The sequence below is a fragment of the Macrobrachium nipponense genome, chromosome 10 (genome assembly GCF_015104395.2).
Source record: "Macrobrachium nipponense isolate FS-2020 chromosome 10, ASM1510439v2, whole genome shotgun sequence".
NCBI classification, from domain to species: domain Eukaryota; kingdom Metazoa; phylum Arthropoda; class Malacostraca; order Decapoda; family Palaemonidae; genus Macrobrachium; species Macrobrachium nipponense.
The window spans coordinates 53629860-53645057 of NC_087204.1; the positions used below are offsets into that span (position 1 = coordinate 53629860).

The window sequence follows — 15198 nt, forward strand, 5'->3', positions numbered from 1 at the left end:
CAAATAAATAATATTTGTATTAAATACAAAGGATATAGAAAGCATAAAAATATTTATGAAATATATCACGATAATGTATAATACGGGTCAATAGTAGACTACTATACTAGTCTAGACTCTAGACATAAATTATCAGGGCTTGCCCTTCCTCCTGCCCACCTGTTAGGGTGTGTCTGTCAAGGGGAAACCGCCCACTAAAATGTCTGGCCTTACTATCACAGCATTCTAGGATATGCAGGGTAATTGGAGTACAAATCTTACTTGGTACTATCTCCAAAGTTGGATGCAGATCCTGTCTCCCCCTCCCCACCCGTTGTGTGGCGTCTGTCAGGGAGTAACCACCCACTAAAATGTCTGTCATTACCACCACTGTACTCTAGAATGTGCAGTGCAATTGTAGTGTAAATTTTACTTAGTAACTCCTAAGTTGGATCTAGATCCAATTAAGCCCCCTTTTCAGTGTCAGGGGGAACCCACCCTCCAGTATACCTGTCACTGGTCATTCTATAATCAGGAGAGTCTGCAGATACATTATATATTAGTTTCATCTGGTATCTCTTATACTGGATCTAGACCCAAAATCTAACAAGCAATCAGTGGTGCTTGTTAAGTAAGCCACCCATATATTTTCGGCAGACGGTCAGTTTCGCAATTTACATGTCTACTCCTAAATACCGGTAGGGGTTACAATCGGTATCTCATTCGTTGCATCTCAATATTCCGGGCTGCCGCTCTAAAAGGAGGAATAAAACAAGCAAGGGAGCCGGTACATAGACACCCTCCACCTACTACAACTACTACAAACGCGGTCTCGCGAACTCAACTGATAAGTCCTCGTTGGCAATAGAATACTTGCATCCAAAGTTGTTTGTAGTTTAATATCTTATTTGTAAATCCGTCAGACGTCAATTCACCTGCCAAGTGGTATGACAAATTGGGCGCTCCGGTAATGGTATGACGATTTAGAGCTCACCAAACTCAAATCAGAGGTAGGTTAGTCTATACTACTAGGTAGCTAGCCAAACTAGGGTAGCTAGGTATAGGTAGGTACCTACCTACCTATAGTTTTAGGCTATTGCTTACTTTTCCTGTGCATTGTATAATATTGACAGTTAGGTAGACTCAGGCTTAAGTCCCCAAATCAGATTTACCTTGGACGCCTCCACAAATTGCATGAGCTGGTGATCATTGCTTTAGCAGCATGAATGGAGTTAGGGTAAAACACTGCTGCGTTGACAGGCGGCCACCTGTATGGCAGCGCGGGCACTTTACCAAAAAATAACTTTAGCACTTCCAGTACTACCTAGGATCTGAAATAGGGGGACATCAGTACAGGCCAACCCTCATCACGGTGGACGGGTCTTATTCACTCGATATTTAATTGGTGAAACATGAATACAATTGCAACTCTAAGCATACCATTTAAAAGACTGAAGTTTCGTCAACATATTGTGATATATGAAAGCCCCATACGAACTAAAATAAGCATGTGAGCTCTTCGTAAAATATGTTTTCAAGGCAGTTTTGAAATCCAATATGGCGGCTACGTTTTTCATGGACGGTTCTCATCAGTGACGGACACCATCTTTCCCCAGCCTTCCCAGCACTCATTTGAACAATGTTAGCGTATGTATGTAACGTTTATTGATCTTACTCAAGATTGCAGTTGTAATCAGCCCAATAAAACAACATTTTGTTGCCTATATTAGTGAAAGTATGAAACTTGTTATTCCCGGGGTTATGGTTGGAACTGAATTCATTCTTACCTTGTAATCGGCGGTTTTTATCCTTACTGCCACCACAACTGAAACTCCACAGTGCTTATTTGATTGTTATTATACACATTTTGGTCTCAGTTCACTCCACATTGCACTTTAAACCGGTTGCTGTTCCTGGTTTCTAAGCGCGCGCGCCATAAACACAATTACAAACAGCAGACGACGACAGACGACGACAGACGACGAAACTGCAAAGTTTTATTCCCTAAACTGTTTACTTTACTCGTTATTTAGTTTAAATTTACATTGTTATTTAAAATTTTGATTTAATTCATGTATATTATCCCTTTTTTGCAACCAAATTACCCCGAAAAATTACAGATATTTCTAACGTAGATAAAATCAAATGTTTCTAACGTTTTCGTACATCTGGCTTGGCTTCCGAAAACAAAACCATAGAGGAACGAATACGGAAAAGTGCATAGAGGAACGACTACGTTTTTTTTTTTTTTTTTGCTTTTTTGTTTTTGCTAGCACTTTTCATTGATTTCAGTCTTTATTAGTATTTTGAATTTCTTAAATAATCGTATGCCAGAAATAAATGTAACCTTTAATGTTTGCATGCTTTAATGTTTGCATGCTAAGAATGGCAAAATCATCGTGCCACATTAGTGGAGGCTTCACACATACGCCGTTCCATTATCCTGTTAAGCGTCCGCCCCTGATGAGCTCGCTGCTAACGTACCGTCACGCTTTTTTTTGTAATCAGGGATCATAGCACTGATGATAGTTTTTCAAAGTTAATATTGATTTTTATGCTTGTTATTCATACTGTAATTAACTGTTGGAAAAAATTCTCTCTCTCTCTTCTCTCTCTCTCTCTCTCTCTCTCTATCTCTCTCTCCTCTCTCTCTCTCTCTCTCTCTCTCTCTCTCGGAGTCCAGTCACTCGGCAAAGAAAAGTCATCTTCACTCCCGCAATTGGAAGAAAAGTTTGTATCATCACTGGAGGATTCAGAACTAGAGCTCTCATCATCAAATAGGTTATCAATATCACACTCCTCATCTAGTATTTGATTGATCTCACCTAAAGAAATATGCCTCCTCTTTGGGACATTCATTGTGAAAGACGCGAAATCCAATTTGTCTCGATAAACGCCCGAAGCGTATTGAAAGAAAACCAACAGGGACAGGCAGTTTTCTAGCATAAGCGACCACCAGGAAAGAGTTGCCAGGCTGGAAATAAGTTTCCCATGTGCTGAGAGTGTTACCAAATGATGTTCCTACACTTTCTATGCGAGTAAACGTATTATTACGGGGCTGACGACTTGACAAGCACAGTTAAAGTCTTGAACGTAATATCCCGTTGAAGGCGCTACCGAGTAGATCGCGGTAAACGTGGGTGACGCTTAACAGGTTATAAACTGTTTCCATGAATTCTAGTTGTCATAGTAATGCAATAATGATAAAATTGCTTTAATATTTATGTATATATACTTCCAATACATAGCCTAATTTCACCAATTTCAACGTTTTGTGTGTAGTCTTATACCCAGTTTGGAGGGTCAACACATACCGAATGGCAACAGAGAGAGAGAGAGAGAGAGAGAGAGAGAAAGGAAGGCGGAGGAACGAAGAAGAAAAGGGATGGGGGGGGGGGGGGGGGGGGGGGGGGGGGGGGGAGAGGGTAGGTGGAGCTTTATACGCGTGTTCGTATCCATTTCTGCATAATGGAGTTTTTGTCTCTTGGTACAAGGACAAGTGTCGTTATTCTTTACGATTAGTGATTCACGATACCCTTATAAATTACGGCACTGGGTGTAATGCACTATAGCAAAATCTCGTTCTGTTAAGAGTGTTCGTTACAGAAATAGGTATTGCCCAAAAACCTGCTTGCACTGTCTCTGAAACCCATAGTAGACATGCTGCTTAGTTGTATTGAATAAATTTTTATTTTTCTCAGTCAAAACATATGCCCCTCAATGCTAACTTTCCTCTTTTAACGACTTTCTGGTCATTGCAAATTCGGCCCCATAATTTCTTATGGTGCGAAAACAGACAAGAGGCCCATGGACCGAAAACGATTGCGTCACACTACGGCGATAATCCAGCAGTAAAACATCTTCATATATCCAAAAAGTAAATAATAAGATATATATGCGCATTACGATTATAACAATTACATGTATAGCTGATAACAATCTGCATGAATAACTGGTAAACTGTTCTGCAATGACAGTTGAGTATAGCAATTATTTACAATAGGTACGAAAGTCAAGATGTCGTGACGTCATAATACAGAACTTGAAAGAACGTTCTAATTCAGAAAAATAATTACTTAAATTTGAGTCAGAGTCGAGTTACTTTTTCAATAACGAATATTTTCAAATTAATCATCATAAATATGTAAAATATTGATGTTTTACTACTTATTTAAAAATTAGCCAAGAGCACGCTTCTCGTCATCTCTACCCCCAACAGCTGTTTACGCCTGGCTTGTTGTTGATGAGAAATCGTGTTTCGATTGTGTGATAAAAGTGCTCCAGCGTCTGTGGGTACAAGTGGTGTGCGGATTTATCACAGGAAATGGTTAGTTTATTGACACAAGCTACTCCGTAAACATCGAGATGGCGTCAATCTTCGAAACATTTTTAGTTGTAAGTAAAAATTTCTAAAGCGTTTTGGTGAGATTTCCACTGCCGTGGGCGCCATTTTTCAGTTACCCTCTGTTTAAATCTGTTTTAAATCTTAAAATTTGGCCTTAATTTCTAACTTTGGGGAAAATACTTACTTCGAAAGGAGAGTAGAGGTCTTTAGCTCCGTTTCTCACCAACAACAAGTCGCGACTGATGCCCATCTCGGGTGTCAGGACGCGTTATAATGTACTTTTTCGGAGGGTGGCTGCACTGATGGTAGCTGGCCTGCGTGGCCTGCTTTGATGTTTTACCCTAGTAGATGTCAGTCATAAGACAACCTCTGCGGAAGCACACCTCAAGACCTCTACTTTCCTCTCAAAGAAGGGGAAACAACCACCTTGAGTCCACCTTGCTCAGGCAGATCACCCCTATTCATTCGATATTTAATTGGTGAAACAATAATGGGGGAAACACTGCCTTGGATCCATCGTCATCAGGTGGATCAGCCTTATTCACTCTATTTAATTGGTGAAACAAGAATACAATTACAACTTTAAGCATAGGCTACCATTCAAAAGATTGAAGTTTCGTCAACATAACGTGATACCTATAGTAGGCTATGAAAGCACCATACGAGCTAAAAAACTAAGCATGTGAGGGTCTTAGTAAAATATGTCTTCAAGGCAGTTTTTTTAAGTACAATATGATGTCAACCGACTGAGGTGCCGTTTGTAACTGGCATTGAACCAATGTCCTTCCCAGCGCTCATTTGAACAATGTTAGGGTAAACAACCGCGTGAACTGGCCAACTCACTGACTACCATGGCTAGGCCACCCACTGAAAAAGTACTTTTAACATATCCTGACTCTGAGATGGTCATCAGTCACGAGTTGTTGGTGATGAGAGAAGGAGCTCAAGACCTCTACTCTCCTTTTGAAGTATTTTCTCCAAAATTAGAAATTAAGGCCATATTTTAAGATTTAAACAGAGGGTAACGAAAAGGGTGGCCAACGCAGTGCCCACAACCCCAAAATGCTTTCAAAGTTTTACTTACCATTAAAAAAAGTTTAGAAGATTGACGCCATCTCAATGTTTGCAGAGTTGCTTGTGTCAACAGACTTCCCATTTCCTGTGCTAAACCCGCACACCACTTGTACCTATAGACGCTGGGGCACTTTCATCACTACAGTCGTAACGCCGACCTCTTACCAGCGCTTATTCGTACTTAATTGTTTGCGGCGTTTTGCGCTCTTCAATAGTTTATCAGTGTTGTCAATTGGTATGTGTTTACCCTCCAAACTGGATATAGTAGTAAGACTTACACAAAACCGGGGAAATAAGTGAAATTAGCGTATCTATTTGCAGTATATATACATATTCACAAGCAATTTTATCATTACTGCATTACAATGTCAACTAGAATTCATGGAATCAGTTTGTAAATACATCGGCGTATGTGTGACGCTCCACTAGATTGGCAACGATGAGTCATTTTTCGTCGCGTCGTCTGCTCATAAGTATACTACATCCGAAATATTTGTAATTTTTCGGGGTTAATTTGGTTGCCAAAAAGGGATAATAGACATAAATTAAATAAACATTTTGAAGTAAAGTTAAACTAAATAATGAGTAAAGTAAAAAACAACTTAAAGGGCAATAAAGCTTTTGCATCTCAAAGTGTAGTCGTCTGCTGCTCGTAACTGTGTTTGCATAGTGAGTGCTTAGGAACCAGGAACAGCAATGTGGTTCAAGTGTTATGTAGAGTGAATTAAGACCAAAATGTGTATAATTACAATCAAATAAGCACTGTGGAGTTTCAGTTGTGATGGCAGTAAGGATAAAACTACCGATTACAAGGTAAAAATGAATCCAGTTTAAATCATGACCCCAGTAATAAAGTTTCATACTTTCACTAATACAGGCAACAAAATGTTGTTTTATTGTGCTGATTACAACTGCAATCTTGAGTAAGTTCAATAAATGTTACACATATACGCTAACATTGTTCAAATGAGTGCTGGGAAAGATGGTGGGATTATCCGTGTTTAGACCGGCCAGTCACACGATTGCTGCCATATTGGATTTCAAAACTGCCTTGAAAACATATTTTACGAAGAGCTCACATGCTTATTTTAGTTCATATGGGGCTTTCATATATCACATTATGTTGACGAAACTTCAATCTTTTGAATGGTATGTTTAAAGTTGTAATTGTATTCTTGTTTCACCAATTAAATATCGAGTGAATAAGGCCTGGCCAGCGTGATGACGATGGATCGTTTACCCTAGTGTATATATGTAATGTTTATTGATTTTATTCAAGATTGCAGTTGTTATTAGCACAATAAAACAACATTTGTTGCCTAGGGGAAACAACCGATTGGACTAGCAGATCCAGTTTTCACTGTGTGTGAAGCCACCCTTCGAAAAAGTACAGTGATACCTCAGGATACGAAATTAATCCGTTCCGAGACGGCCTTTGTAACCTGAGCTTTTCGTATCTTGAACCGCATTTTACACGTAAACTGCCTAATTCGTTCCAAGCCCTACAAAAACACCCCAGTAAATTTTATAATAAAGATAAATTGACCAATATATAATGAAATACAACAATTTGGACCATTCAATACCTAACTTAATATGTACTACTAATAATGTACTACATAGTACCTGTAAGTAAAGTGTATTAGTGTACATGGTATACAAGAAATACTGTATGTACATACGTACGTATGTAGTAAAATGTGGAACCTTACCTTTCGAGTGAGGCTATCTCGAAAAGTGGCGACAGAGGAGGACAAATGGCAGAAAACTTGTACGTACATACACTTAACTTTACGAAACACATTAAAAAATGTCAGAAAACATTAAGTCTAAATTTTACGTAACACATTAACAAATGGCACAAAACCTTAACACTTTACAAAAAACTTAAAATTAAAATTTTTTTTTTTGGTCTTTTTTTATTACATTTTTTTTACTTTTATATTTTACGGTTTGTCTTTTATTTTTTATTTTGTTCATGAAACTTACCTGTCAGATATATATATAGCTGTATTTTCTGAAGTCCGACAGAATTTAAAAAACTTCCGACACACGCAGTGGTCGGCCAGGTGGTTAGTACCCATTCCCGCCGCTGGGAGGCGGGTATCAGGAACCATTCCCATTTTCTATTCATAATTTTTTTGTCGCCGGTACTGAAAACACCTGTTTTCAGTACCTCCGGCTTAGGATTTTGGAAACTTCATTGCCGCTAAGTATCCTAATTGTCTTTTAATTTATTTACTTGGATTTGTGGCTAGGCATACGCTATCTTAAATTGATTTGAATTTGATTCATTTTTGCATAAGATATCTGAATCTAGTTAGGCTAGTTTCAGAGGGTGTTGTCTGCAAAGATAGGGTGTGGCTACCGAAAGCTTCGGTAGATCCGCACTTGGTATGCACGAGGGGTATGGGTCTTGCTTTTTTCTTGAGATTTGTCATGTAAGGAGTGTGAGACTTTGTCTAATTCCGTAAGGAAGACGTATGATTCGTATGTACGCAATTAATCAGTAAACATGTCTAATTCCGTAAGGAAAAAGTATGATTCGTATGTACGCAATTAATCAGTAAACAAAAGTCAGTGTAGTGAACCTGCTAACCTTCCTGTAGACTTTATTTTGCCTAACCCTATAGTATGGCCTACGGGTTATGAATATGTCTGCGAGAGGTGATCGCTCTCCTTCATGTTGGTGAAGAGTGCTACTTCTGTTATTGTTACTCCTAAACCGTGTATTGTTGCCTTCGGGCCCTAAAACAGTGTCTGTAGAGGTTATTGCCCTTTCTCTTATACTCTTCGATTCGTAAATTAGAATCGAAAGTGCTTGCTTTAGAGAGCAATAGTGAAGTGGCTAAGTGCAGTTGACAGTGCCCCTTGTGTAGTGGAGGGTGCGTCAGATCGGCCTTATTTCGCCTCTAGGCCGGGACCTCTGCTTGACTCCCAGGACCCGGGGAGAGAGCATGTCAAAAGCCGAAGGAGGTTTACGAGGAACCCCCACCGATCTGGCGTGCCTTCGGCAGTTTCTGATGAAAATCCCCAGACTGCCAAAGTTCGTGCACGTGCACGAATCCTGAAGGATTGCTTCTCGTCCTCCGAGGCGTCCTCCCCGCGCAAGGGTTGAGCTCTCGGAAGGACTCGCCCTCTAAGAAGCTTTAGAGAAGAGGACGCTTCACGTCCTCTCTCTCGTCAGGAGGGAACGTCAGATCGGCCCCATAACGCCTCTAGGCCTGGACCTCTGTCGGACTCCCAGGACCAGGGAGAGGGCATGTCGAAAGCCGAAGGAGGGTTACGGGGAACCCACATCGATCTGGCGCCCCTTCGGTAGGCTGCGGAAGATCGTGCACGTGCACGAATCTCGAAGGATTGCTTCTCGTCCTCCGAGGCGTCCTCCCCGTGCAGGGGTTGGAGCTCTCGGAAGGACTCGCGCCCTCTAAATAGAAGCTTTATAGAAGAGGACGCTTCACGTCCCCTCTCTCTCGTTATGCGTTTCAGTGAGAAGTAAGAAGGCGAACGTCGCCTGATCACGTGTACGTCTTTCCACCGAGAAATATGAAAAAGAAGGCAGTTTCTCTCGCTTGTTTTGACGCCTGTCAGGAGCGTGACGCTTTTCTGCACGCTTCTTTTGATGCTCAGCTGGAACGGGACGCTCGGATGGGACGTCCAGACGCGCGCCAACGCGGACGCCGAGCGTCCTCGCCAGTGGACGCCGAGCGTCCTCGCCAGTGGACGCCGAGCGCACGCCAGGTTTGTCTCCTGGCTGAACGTTTCTGTTGAACTCTTCAAGCTCTTGTTTAAGATTTGAGCCTCAAGAATGTGAAGTAAGCAGTGCTTCGGAGAAAGCTTAAAGTGAACAGACAACTTCGTCTTCGAAACCCAGCAAGACCTCGGGTTTCGTGAATTCAAGAGGTCTCTGTCAAAATTATATTGCTTTTCGCAAAGGTGGATGGAGTTAAGGAAAGCTCAAGGGAAGATCTCGTTTTCTCTACCGCAGTCAAGACTTTGCGATAAGGCAGTTACGGGTTATGTAAAGGCTCGACGTCCTGCACGTCAGGACTCTCGGCAACGTTCAGTAGGATTCTTGCAAAGGCACTCATCAAAAGGACTCTCTTCAGGAAAGCGCAAGACAGGACTTCCTTTGCCATACTGCCAATAAATTTTAAGCTTTAGCAGGCATTAGTTGTGATACGGGAGAGGAAGCTGGTTGGAGAGTTTCTTCCTCTTCCCAGGATAATTTTGCAAGCTTTTTAGCCCATCTGAAAGGGTTTTTCAGATGATAGATTTTTGTTAGTTTTCTAGTCGGGACTACGCAGCCGAATTGAACGTCGTCAGTTCTACCTGCCGTATGCCCAGTCTCTTAACAGGATCTTGCCCCTTTCCTCGTTTGAGGCGGGAATCTGAAAAATAAAATGCTCGACTTCCTGGATTACGTTTTGTCATTTCAGTGACTTTCCCCCATTGACAATATACTATCGTTTTGTCAAGTAAGTGGGTATCCCCTCATTGACAAAATATCTCTTTGTCCCGTAAATGGGTTAGTTCTCATTGACAAACATCTCATTAACTTGATATTGCGTAAGCGAATAAGCTCTTATTGACAAGATTCGGAAGAACTCTCATTCGTCATTCGCAGACTCATACAAGAAATAGACTTGTAGACTACGTCAATGAACGCCTTTGTCCAATAACATAAGAAGCTTGAGCTGTCTGCTTCGATTCTCTAAGTTTTGTTCATGAAACTTGCCTGTCAGATATGTATGTAGCTGTATTTCCGAATTCAGCTATATATATGTCTGCCAGGTAGGTATGAACAAACTTTATTGTGATGTAATATCATATTTTGCCTTGCGTTATTTTACTAACTGTTTGGGTTCCAAGTCAATATACGCTTGCTGTAGTTACCTCTTCGGATGGCAACCGAGAGGTCTATTTGTCTATTATTTGTTTTAAGGACATTTAATCATTACTCCCTGCAGCCTTCCAGGAGTTTCCGATTTATCTTTTACCGTTGTATGGTAGTGTTCTGACGACACAAACGCATCTATTTATTTTGCGTTTTCTGTTTCGCTTAAATATACCAGCTTGAGAGTCTCTTTCTGCTCAAAAAATAACGGACCTATTTCTTCGTAGAATAGGGTAGCTGGCAACCCAGACATAAAGTTAAGAGACGGCGTTCGTAAGCTGTTGGTTGCTGCTGTGTCTGTCCTCCAGTCCAACCGAGCCAGTAACAGATCGTGCGCTGTCATGCGCGGTAGGTTACGTCTCTCTCTCCTGCGGGATTGACTGACTAACCGTATCTCTGTGCTGGCGGTTACGTCTCTCCTGCGGGATTGACTGACTAACTGTATCTCTGTCCTACAATCATGGACTTTAGCCTAAGATTGAGGGGATTTTCTTACTTGAATGAATAAACGTTGCATTCGTTTTGCCTTACTATGTTCAACAGAGTTATCTCCTTAATCCTTTCGGTGCTCGTTACCGCACGGTATAGAACTACGAGTCTACCGCAACATTGCACTTTTATATGCTGCCTGCTTAGGCAAAGCGCAGCCTTATTAGGGAAGTAAGCATACTCGGGGATGGGAATGGATGAGCTTGCTGGGGACCATTTCCTTCCTGAAGAAGTTTTTGTTTTCCGCCCGAATAGACTGCAATTCAGACCTCCACAGTTTTTTCCTACCGGGAAACTGAAATATTTTTCAAGATCTAGGAATGATTCTGAAGATCTCTCAGTGCGTCTATCATCTGAGGTGATAGAAAAAAGGTGCCGGACATCTGGATAGGGTTTCAGATGTCCTGGATCTTAATCTGAAAGAAGTAAAAGCAATTCGGTCGTCCCTCCAGTCCTCGAAACGAGTTTTTGGAACCAGTGGTCCAGATCAACTCTGATATTCCACAGCTCTCTCATATCTTAAGAAGTATCTTCTCTCAGTCCCTGTTCGAGTTTACGAGAAGAGCCTATTATAATAACAGGGTTAGTAATGTAACGCCTACTAGAGGTTCGTTACAGGATTGCAAAAGTCGGTACGAATCGTCTCGATCGACGGCAGCAACTATTGACTTCCGAGTGGAATCTTTCTTTAGAAGTAAGTTGAGAGTTGTGGAGACTTTAGGGACGCCCTTTCATTCTTCTCTTCGATATGTTGAGGACGAAGAGGCTTCTTCTTCTCTGCTCCCTTATTCTCGATCCGGGATCGGTACCTTTAAACGCCATCCTATGATATTGAACGGGGATGGATGTTTAGTCTCTTTTTCCCCTTTTTCAATCGCTTAGGAAATGTAATAAGAGGATTTATGACGTCACAGGGGATGCGACAATGACGCTGATCGCCCATGTTGGCCTTCAGGATCCTGGATTCACAAAGGTCATGTCCTTCCTAGTTCACTTTCCAAGGACCTTTTCCGAGAGAGTCGGTCTACTCTAACTCGAAAGGTACCTATAACCTCTCCGCTCTGAGTCTGACTACGTTCAGACTATCGAGATGTTGACAGGAATAAGATTACCGTCTTCTATTTCCGTCTGAAGAATGGGATAAGCTGGCAGTCACAACTATTAAAGAATACGCAAATATGTTGTTGACGGCCTTTGGGCTCAGAGATTTGCTTCTGTCAAACAACAAAGCCCTTCACGATCTTTGAGTTCTGTGGAATCTCGAAACTTGCTCACCATCTACTTTTTGTCTCACCTGTTTTCTCGGAGTCAGACACTCGTGCGAGATCAGGCGACATATATTAGCCCTGAGTTTCTTGTTGACGAAGTCGGTTGCGTTTATTTACACCCCCGATGATCGTGTAACATGAGACCAGGTTGGACTGTCAGGCATTCTTCCTTCGGGACTGAATCGCCTTTTTGCTCCTCGCTCCTTTCTCCTGGCACCAGAAGCTCGAGTCAGGAGTTGCTCAGGAGTTGATTCGCTGACGACGTTGGGTTGCGTTGATACACCCCCCAAGGTTTGCTTAGATTGAATCGCCAGGCAGTCCAGACACTCATCCTTCAGCGAAGAATAGTGCCTTATGGTCTTCAGGGTACAGCCTTGCTGTCCTTGATTCGTCTGACTGGTCAACTGGTCGGTCACCTGACTTTAGTACAGACGGACTGACTGTGCATGTCCAGATCGAAGTTTTCAAAATGGAACTTAGACGTAGTCTGAAGTTCTTGATGTCAAAGCATTCGAACCTCTCCTACCTGTTAACTTCTTGCATGTGATCAGGAAGGCCTTCTTCTAACCACCCTAGATACGACAAAGAGGGTTAGTGAGATTTTAAGCCATCGTCACAAGTTTTGGCTTTAGAGAACACAAGGCGGTGTGCTCTCTAAGCCTTCCGTTGTGGCCTAAGAATGGAAACCCGTTTTGTCCTTGGGCCAGGAGCTTGGAAGCAAGGATGGCACAAGTTAGTGGGCAGGAGCCAGAGAGAGTCCTGTGCCCTGTCGGGTCTCTCAAGTTTTATCTACATAAAACTCAAGAAAGTCGAAGTCATTTGGGCAATCTGCAGTGTTCCGAAAAGACCAGACTTGCCCATATCAAAGAACACCCTGGCTTAGTGTTAAGGAGTTCTTTCAAAAATGCTCCTTCATTGTGTTTGCACAAAGATTTGAAATCTTTTTATCTGAATGCTCATGAGGTGACGGGCGCGCGGCCTCTGAAGCATTTCAACAGAGCATGGCACTCAGCAACATCCTGAGTTCCATGTTTTAGCGAAGCAACTCTGTGTTCACTTCACACTCCCTGCGAGATGTGAAGATGGCATATGAGATCTGCTGCTCGCTAGGGCCATACGTGTCTGCAGACACAATCTTGGGGGCAAGAAGTACCACTCATCCTATCCTGTAGAAAATGGTTAGGAAGAGCTCTTAATTTAGTTGTTGAGTCGCCGACAACGGCGACTTCTTAACTCATAAGCCTTAGTTAACACACCTTAACTTTGGCTAGGTTGGTCAGGTGGTGATATATATATTTTATATATATATTTATTTTACTTCTTAGCCCTCATGGTATGGTCAATATGGTCTAGTCATATTGTGGTCACGCCCCCGTTGAGAGATCATCTGGAGTGCACCAGCTTTATAGGTCTCTATCCCGCTGGCAACTCTAGTAAAGCAGAAGCAGACTTGGGTGACAGTAATCACGAAGTCAGCTATTCTAACAGGTGGAACCAAGATGTAAATCATCTGCATGCATTTGTTTCCCAAAATCCTTCTATTCTGTCCCTTCCCACCTCCAACGGTGGGATTCAGCTATATATATATCTGACAGGTAAGTTTCATGAACAAAATGATATTGTTATGATACAATAAAGTTTGTTCATACTTACCTGGCAGATATATATAATCAAGTACCCACCCACCTCCCCTCTGGGGACAGTGGAAATAAAAATTATGAATAGAAAATGGGAATGGTTCCTGATACCCGCCTCCCAGCGGCGGGAATGGGTACTAACCACCTGGCCGACCACTGCGTGTGTCGGAAGTTTTTTAAATTCTGTCGGACTTCAGAAAATACAGTTACGTATATATATATCTGCCAGGTAAGTATGAACAAACTTTATTGTATCATAATAATATCATTTTTTAAATTTTTTTATTTTTTTTTACAAAATTTCATTTTCTTCACCACTTTTAACTTCTGTTTTTTCGTATTATCACTTGGATCTTCCTGTTGGCTTACTCCTACTAAACGCCTCTTTAAAAAATAACTATCCAAGGAAGATTGCTTCTGCATACTTTTGACAATGTTCCTGAAACAACTTGGGCAAACGTCATTGAACTGCGAAAGCATACGACCTGTGTAATCCTTTTCGGGGTGTGTCTTTTCTACAAATGATTGCACCTTATGAAAAGCAGCTAGAGCATCCTTAATTTCTGCTGTTGTCATAGGGTCGTCCTCCTCCTCCTTGCCACTACTAGAGAACTCTTCTTGAACGAAGTTATGTTGCATGGCCTCCAACTCCTTCACAAAGAATTCAAGGTTCGCGTCGAAACTTCCTGCCAAGCTTGATCTATGAGTCGGATACATATTACGATATCGAAATGCTCCTTCCAAAATTCACGTAAGGTGAGGTTTGTGGTATCGGTGATGTTGAAACATCTCTAGAAAAGATGTTTCATATACAGCTTCTTGGAGTTCGATATCACTTGCTGGTCCATGGTCTGGAGGAGTGCCTCAGCGGCGTAGTTGGTATGGTATTAGTGTCCCACCTCGGTGGTCGTGGGTTCGATTCTCGGCCATTCCATTGAGGAGTGAGAGATGTGTATTTCTGGTGATAGAAGTTCACTCTTGACGTGGTTCGGAAGTCACGTAAAGCCGTTGGTCCCGTTGCTGAATAACCACTGGTTCCATGCAACATAAAAGCAGCATACAAACAAACAAAAACAAACATGGGCTGGAGGAGAGGGGTGGTGTTAGGCGGAAGATAAAGAACCTTGATGAAAGAATACTCCGCTAGGATATCTTCCTCGCGGCCAGGAGGGTGAGCAAGGGCATTGTCCAACAACGGCAGACATTTCAGAGGGAGGCGCTTCTCTTCCAAGAATTTCTTCACTGTTGGGCTGAAACACAGATTTACCCACTCGGTGAACAAAAGTCTCGTTATGCAGGCTTTCGCATTAGCCCTCCACATCACTGGAAGCTTCTCCTTTAGCACTTTGTGGGCCTTGAAGGCTCTAGGAGTCTCAGAATGATAGACAAGTAGGGGCTTCACCTTGCAATCCCTACTGGCGTTCAAACAAAGTGCGAGCGTAAGCCTGTCTTTCATAGGCTTATGCCTGGGTAGCTTCTTCTCTTCCTGCATGATGTACGTCTGATGAG

General features: G+C 42.1%; 1 long non-coding RNA gene across 1 annotated transcript in view; it reads left to right on the forward strand.

Annotated features, from left to right (window-relative positions):
* The first annotated feature begins 720 nt into the window (after nucleotides 1–720).
* LOC135223622 (uncharacterized) overlaps nucleotides 721–15198 on the forward strand; it is a 113884-nt gene continuing 99406 nt past the window's right edge. Inside the window, exon 1 of the long non-coding RNA XR_010316545.1 lies at nucleotides 721–989. This is a non-coding gene — a long non-coding RNA (uncharacterized LOC135223622). The remainder of the gene's footprint in view (nucleotides 990–15198) is intronic.